The sequence below is a fragment of the Antechinus flavipes genome, chromosome 5, assembly GCF_016432865.1.
Source record: "Antechinus flavipes isolate AdamAnt ecotype Samford, QLD, Australia chromosome 5, AdamAnt_v2, whole genome shotgun sequence".
Lineage (NCBI taxonomy): Eukaryota > Metazoa > Chordata > Mammalia > Dasyuromorphia > Dasyuridae > Antechinus > Antechinus flavipes.
The window spans coordinates 44,861,853-44,869,329 of record NC_067402.1 but is presented as its reverse complement, the minus strand read 5'-3'; positions in this window follow the sequence as shown (position 1 = coordinate 44,869,329).

The window sequence follows — 7,477 nt, the reverse complement described above, 5'->3', positions numbered from 1 at the left end:
GTTGTAGGATTCTGGCTTTTAATGCAGTCTGCTATTCACTTCTGTTTTATGGGAGAGTTCATCCCATTCACATTCAGGGTTAAAATAGCTAATTCTGTATTTCCTGACATCTTCTTTATACCAAGTTATGCTTTTCTTTTTCCTTTTCTCCTTTCTTCTCTCCAGTATTTTGCTTCTGACCATCACTTCCCTTAGACTGCCCTCCCGCTTTACAGCCACTCCCCCTTTCTTGTACCTTTCCCTTACTACTTGTTTTCCCTTCTATTAGTGTCCCCCTTTATTTTCCCCTTTCCCTTCCACTTCCCTATAAGGTGAGACAAGGTTCTCTGTGAAACCAAATATGTTTGATATTCTCTCTTTGAGCCAAGTCTGATGAGAGTAAAAGTCACACAATGTTCATCCCCTCCCTTTTTTCCCTCAATTATAATAGGTCTTCTTTGCCTCTTCATGAGATGAAATTTCCCTCATTTTACTTCCATTTTTCTCTTTTTCCAATACAATCCCCTTTCCACCTCGTTTACTTTTCATATTATCACGATAAAATTCAATTATACCCATACTGTCTAACTAGACCCATAACAGAGATATAGTTCTCAAGAGTTCTTTGCTTTTTACCTTTTTATGCTTCTTTTGAGTTCTGTATTTGGAGATCTTTTTTTTTTTCTGTTCAGCTCTGGTCTTTTCATCAGAAATAAATGAGATTCATTTATATCATTGAATGTCCATCTTCTTCCCTGAAAGATAAGTTTAGCTGGGTAGTTTATTTTTGGCTACAATCCAAGTTCCTTTGCCTTTCAGAATATCAGATTCCAGACCCTTCAATCCTTAAAGGTGGAAGCTGTAGATCCTAGGTAATCCTGATCATAACTCCTCCATATTTGAATTTCTTCTTTCTGGCTGCCTGCAATATTTTTTCCTTGATTTGATAGTTCTGAAATTTAGCCACAATATTCCTTGATGTTTCTATTTTGGAGTTTCTTTCAGGAGGTGATTGGTGAATTCTTTCAATGGCTACTTTACCTTCTGGTTCTAGAACATTAGGACAGTTTTTCTTGATGATTTCTTGAAGTATGATGAGTAGACTCTTTTTTTCCCTCATAGCTTTCAGACAGTCCAATAATCCTTAGATTGTCTCTCTTAGATCTATTTTCCAGGTCAGTTGTTTTTCTATTGAGGTATTTCACATTTTCCTTCAATTTTTTCCTTTTTTTTTTTTTTTTTGTTTTGTTTGACTGATTCATGAAGTCTTATTGAGTCATTCACTTCCATTTGTTCAATTCTAATTTTTAGTGTATTATTTTCTTTAGTTACTTTTTTAAGCTCCTTTTGTATTTGGCCAATTGAATTTTTAAATGAGTTATTTTGTTCATTGCATTTTTTTCCATTTCATAAATTCTGTTAATTTGTTAATTTTCAACAAATGAAATTTCTTTTTCATATCTATTTTGTAAGGAGTTATATATTTTTCCCATTTCATCATATCTATTTTTAAGGAGTTTTCTTCATGTAAATTCTGTTTTTCCTTTTTTATGTCCTCTTGCAAAGATCTCACTTCCTTCCCCCATTTTTGCTCTAACTCTTTTGAGATCCTTTTTGAAATCATTCAAGAAAACCTTATGAAATGGGGACCAGCTCATCTCTCTCTTTGGGGTTTCATCTGGAGTTGATTTGCCCTTAGGAATCTCAGGATTTGAGGTATGTTCTTCTGTCTCTCCATAAAAGCTTTCTATGGTCAGAGTTCTTTTTGCTTTTTTGTTCATTTTTTTAAGGGTTGAAGTCTGCTCTTAACACAAAGGAGTGATAGCGGCTTTAGTTTATCCTGGGGCAATTCTGCTGATTGACTTCCAGTGCTGGGTAATCACAGCCAGGTCCTGTGTTCTTCTGGGGCTCAGTGACTTACAATTTGTCTTTTGTATTTAATTTTGGGTAGTTTTATAGCAGATCTGCTAACGACCTGCTTGCAATCCAAACAGAGTAGCCTAAGAGCCTCACAGAAGATTCTCTGCTGTGCAGATACCCCAACACTCTGGCTCCCCATCCCAGCTCCTTGCCCCGGGCTCCCTAAGCTAAAGTCTGGGCTTGGCAGCCTCTCCTCCTGCCTGATTGAAACAGACCTGTTCTGAAGTTCTTTCAAAATATCTTCTTCTGGGAAAGGAACCTGTATGTGCACGAATGTTTGTGGCAGGCCTCTTTGTAGTGGCCAAAAACTGGAAACTGTGTGGATGCCCATCAATTGGAGAATTGTGGTATATGAATATTATGGAATATTATTGTTCAGTAAGAAATGACCAGCAGGATGATTTCAGAAAGGCCTGGAGAGACTTACATGAACTGATGCTGAGTGAAATGAGCAGGACCAGGAGGTCATTATATACTTCAATAACAATACTATATGATGATAAATTCTGATGGACGTGGCTCTCTTCAACAATGAGATGAACCAAATCAGTTCTAATAGAGCAGTAATGAACTGAACCAGCTACTCCCAGCGAAAGAACTCTAGGAGATGACTATGAACTATTACATAGAATTTCCAATCCCTATATTTTTGTCCACCTGCATTTTTTATTTCCTTCACAGGCTAATAGTACACTATTTCAAAGTCTGATTCTTTCTGTACAGCAAAATAACTGTTAAGACGTGTACTTATATTGTATTTAATTTATACTTTAACATATTTAACATGTATTGGTCAACTTGCCATCTGAGGGAAGGAAGGGGGGGAAGGAGGGAAAAAAGTGGAACAAAAGGTTTGGCAATTGTCAATGCTGTAAAATAATCCATGCATACAACTTGTAAATAAAAAGATAGATATATATATATATATGTGTGTGTGTGTATATATATATATCTTCTGGAAATTTGTTGTACTCTAAACATTTGTGGTTTCTGTCACTTCAAAACCAGCTTAGAGGCTTAATCTGCTGTTGGTTTGGAAGTTGGAGAAGGTAAGATACAGTTGTGTCTACTTTCTGCCATCTTGGCTCCCCTGGTAAGTGCATTCTCAATCAGAGATCTCTAGCATCCTCCAAACTCATCTGGAGGTTTACCTCTCTATCCATATCATCACTCTTACTGCCTCTTGCTATTTCTAAGTTCTAATTCCTGTTTGATCCAGCAGCTCCTCCTCTAAATTTAAGTATCCTTTCTCTTATCTACAAATTTTGCCACTCTGCCACAGCTACTGCATTGCTGCTTGTTAAAGAACTCCTTTCTGATCTGCTGATGATTCTGCCCATTGCCATTTCTGGGGCTTGGATCTCTGGAAGGAATTCATAGATTTCCAGGAATCAAATCCATGGATCCCCATGTAAGTAGTCTTTTCACTACATTTCTCTTATCCATGATTCTCTCCATGTCTCTATAAAACTAGGTCTTTTGAATGACCCTTTTCATTTACCCCCAGAGAGACTCATTGAACCCAAAAGAATAATTGAATGAAGTAGGGGAAGAAACAGGGCTTTCAGATCTGTGAAAAAGTGGCAGCTAGATTCATGATGCCCAGGTACTGGGATATCTCAATCTCTGGAATTAATTGACATACTAGGGATTTCCACCTGCCTGGAAGTGTGAAGGATAGAGTGTGCTCCTGAGTGTTGGGTACATAAGGCAGAAGTATGGGACAAAGGAGAAATTCAATCAGTATTTATTAAAAGACTGCTATGTTCTAGACGCTGTGCTAAGTGCTAGGGATACAAAAAGACGTAAAAGATAACCTTGCTCTCAAGGAACTTACAATCTAGTAGGGGTAAGCAAAGCAAGCTAGATAAGGAAAAATAGAATAAACAGAGAGGAAGGTACTAGAATTAAGAGGGGTTGGGTAAAGTATCCAGTAAAAGATGAGATTTTAATTGGAACTTAAAGGAAGCCAGAACAAGGCTCCTTGTGTGACGTTGTGTTAGATATAAATTCAAGGAAATCAAATGACCCTTGCCAAGACATAGAGGCTCTGGAATTTCCCCTATAAATATAGGATTAAGCTTTGCCTGGGACTCTACCTCCAGAGAGCTACAGGAGAATTGACTCCATGTGTTGAAGAATTATAAGCAGACAGCACTGCCTAAGATCATCGAGGAAGCCTAATAGGGAATGATGCTGGAAAGCAATAGTCTGGCCATCTGCTGTGAACCAGAGACTGTTAGACTGAGTATGGACGACCAAATGTACAAAAATATTTATAGCAGCTCTTTCCTCAGGACAAAGAATTGGAAATTGAAGGGATGCCCATCAGTTGAGGAATGGCTAAATAAATTGTGGTATGTAATTGTGATGGACTACTACAGTGCTATAAGAAATGATGAGTGGGATGCTCTCAGAAAAACTGGAAAGTCCGCCACGATCTTAAGCAAAGTGAATTGTAGTGTGTACAGAGTAGCAAAGTTATGGGATGATCAGCTGGGAATGACTTTGCTATTCTCAGCAATACAATAATCTACAACTACTCTGAATGACTTATGATGAAATACTATCCATATCCAGAGAAAAAAACTGTTTCCGAATAAGCATTGAAGCATACCTTTTTCATTTTATTTTTTTCTTGAGGGCTTTTTTTTGGGGGGGGGTTAGATTTTGTGGACATATTTTGTATAATTTCATGTGTCTTCTTAATGAGGGGTGGAAGAAGGGAAAGATCTGCATCTTACAGTTTTAAAAACAAATATCAAAAATTGTTTTACATGTAACTGCGGAAAATAAAAATATTAAATGCTAAACTGTATTTTTCTAACTGCATCTCAATGCAATTAATTCCCTTTGTAATCCTGTGTATTTTATGCATGTAAAAACAAACCCCTGAGAAGGGATCATAGGCTTCACTGTACTGCTCAAGGAATCTTCTCTACATTTAAAACTTATGAAACTCTATAATAGTCATAATTGCTAGAGGTACTTTCAGATCATGATGCAAAATGATAGGGGTTATGCAGGCCTTTATGAAAGAGGTATAGGTAAAAGGGGGTGCTCATAAGGAGATAATGATCTTTCCCCGAGCTCTACTTGTTGACCTGTAAGTAATAAATTGGTCCATTATCTCTATAAGAATCATTACTAACAACATCTTGGGTGGTATCAGATGGTTAAATTTCAAGACTCTGGGTAGGGACAAGGAGCCAGAAAAGTGAGAAATATCTCCAAAGTATACCTGGTCCCCTTTGACACATAAGATTCTCTGAAGTGCCTACTATGTGCCCGTGACTGTGCTAAGTTCTGGAGATACAAATATAAGTCGGGGGAAAAAACAGTTGTTGCCCTCAAGAAACTTACAATTTAATGGTAGAAGAAAACATGCAAAAAATAAGGTTAAAAATGAGAGTAAACGTGGTGGGGCTGGGGGAATAGTGCCTGACTTATGGGCATGATACAGAATTGCAAAGAAGTCCAAAAGCAACATAGCTGGTGGGAAATGGGGGAGACAATCAGTTGACAAACATTTAATAAGCACCTACTATGTGTCACATAGGCTCTGATATTAGGTATCTGCAATATGTTACTTGAACTCTCTTCATTTGTATAATGAAATAATTGGAATAGGTGGCTTCTGAGGTCCTTTCCTGGCTATGAATTCAGTGATCCTATGGCAGCAGAAGCATTATCAGGCTACATAACTTCAGAAATTACACAGGAAGTTAGTTGGCAGAGGCAGGCATCTAAGAATCATTGGACACATTTTGATCCATTTCTTGGATTGTGCCAAAGTATGGTTAGGTGCTTACTCTTCATGGAAATTAAAAGTGCCCCAAGTAACCACAACTAAAAGAATACTAGGGAAAAAAGGGAAATAGATATTGTGACAAAACTTCCATTCTCTGCAATAATCACGTGGAATCTTAAATATTAGAGTCTTTGGTGATGATAGGATCTGATTTAGACAGAATCTGAAAGGAACCTTACTCCAACCCTCTTATTTTACAGACGGAGAAACTTGGTCCAGAGAGATTGTGACATATTTGATGGCACACAGATAATGGGCCTTTGATTTAATTCTGATCCCAATGTCTGGAAACAATCCATAAATTCTTATTAATAAAAGTTTTTTTTCTTTTAAAGGATATTAAATGTTTGTAGCAGCTCTTTTTGAGGTGGCAAAGAACTAGAAAATAAGTCCTCATCAAATGGGGAATGGCTAAATAAATTATGGTATATGAAAGTCCAAAAAAATTATTGTACTATAAAATATCATGAATTTAGAAAAGTCTGATGCTTTCCATGAACTGGTGCTGAGTGAACCAAGCAGAACTAGCAGCAACAAGACTATGTGATGATCAACTATGATAGATTTGACTCTTTTCAGCAATTCAGTGATCCAAGACAATTCCTGTAAACTTTGGGTGGAAAATGGTACCTGCACTCACAGAGAGATCTATGGAGACTGAATACAGATCAAAGGATATTATTTTCACCTTTTTTTCCTTTTTTTTCTCATAGTTTTTCCCTTTTGTTCTGATTTTTCTCTCCCAACATTACTCATATGGAAACATGTAAAAATGGGGAGAGAGAAGGAGAAAAATTTGGAACACAAGGTTTTGCAAAGGTTCATGGGGAAAGCTATCTTCGAATGTATTTGGAAAAATAAAAACCAAAAGCAAACAAAAAAGAATTGTTTACATGTAAGATACATACAATGTTAAAAAAAAAAAAAAAAAAAAGGAGGTAATTTCAAAGGCAAAGGATAGGGTGGTCATGAAAAAGGTGTCTTGCAGAAGAGAAGGTTTGGATTGAGCTTTAAAGGAAGTCAGGAGGAAGAAGTCGGGAAGGAGAGGATTATAGACCCCGGGGGACAGTCAAAAGTTAGGGGATGGAGTCAGTCAAGTGTCAACAAGATGAAGATTATCCCAAATGGAAACTTTAAGTGCCAGTAATAGTATTTTTTAAAAAGTAAATCAATGATTTATAAAACTTGAAGTTAATCCCTAAAAAACAAAACCAAACCAGATGGAGGAGTTGGAAGGGTAGGGAAATGAAAACTGTATTTTATTTAATCACCAGAAGATGGTGACAGTTGCTCACTTTAGTAAAGCTTTTTGCCTTTCAAATTAAACTATTTCCTTCCCTTCCTTGTAATTGTGATTTGGAATGTAGATCAGGTTTGGGCGTGTCTATTTACTGTTGGCTTAGAAGGAACATAATCTTTAAAAAAATAATTTGCTTTCATGTTCCCATTTCCCTAATTTGTCCTAAGGGGTGGAAAGGAAAGTTTACATTTCCTAGTTAGATGTCCAAGTAAGCTTTTTGAAATTCCTATGTTTAGGTTTGAAGGTGAGAAAACTGTAAAATTCTTCTATCTGGAATGCCCTTTCACCATCCTTGTGTTCTTAGAGTAAGAATCTAAATGACTATTTTAAATATTAAATATTCTGAGGAATCGTCTCTAGTTTTGGACTTCCCCTTCCTGTATATCCTCATCCTATAATTTCACTGAGGAATCATAGATGCCAATTCACATTTAATCTTAAATTCTTCAATTATGCTAACTTGTTCT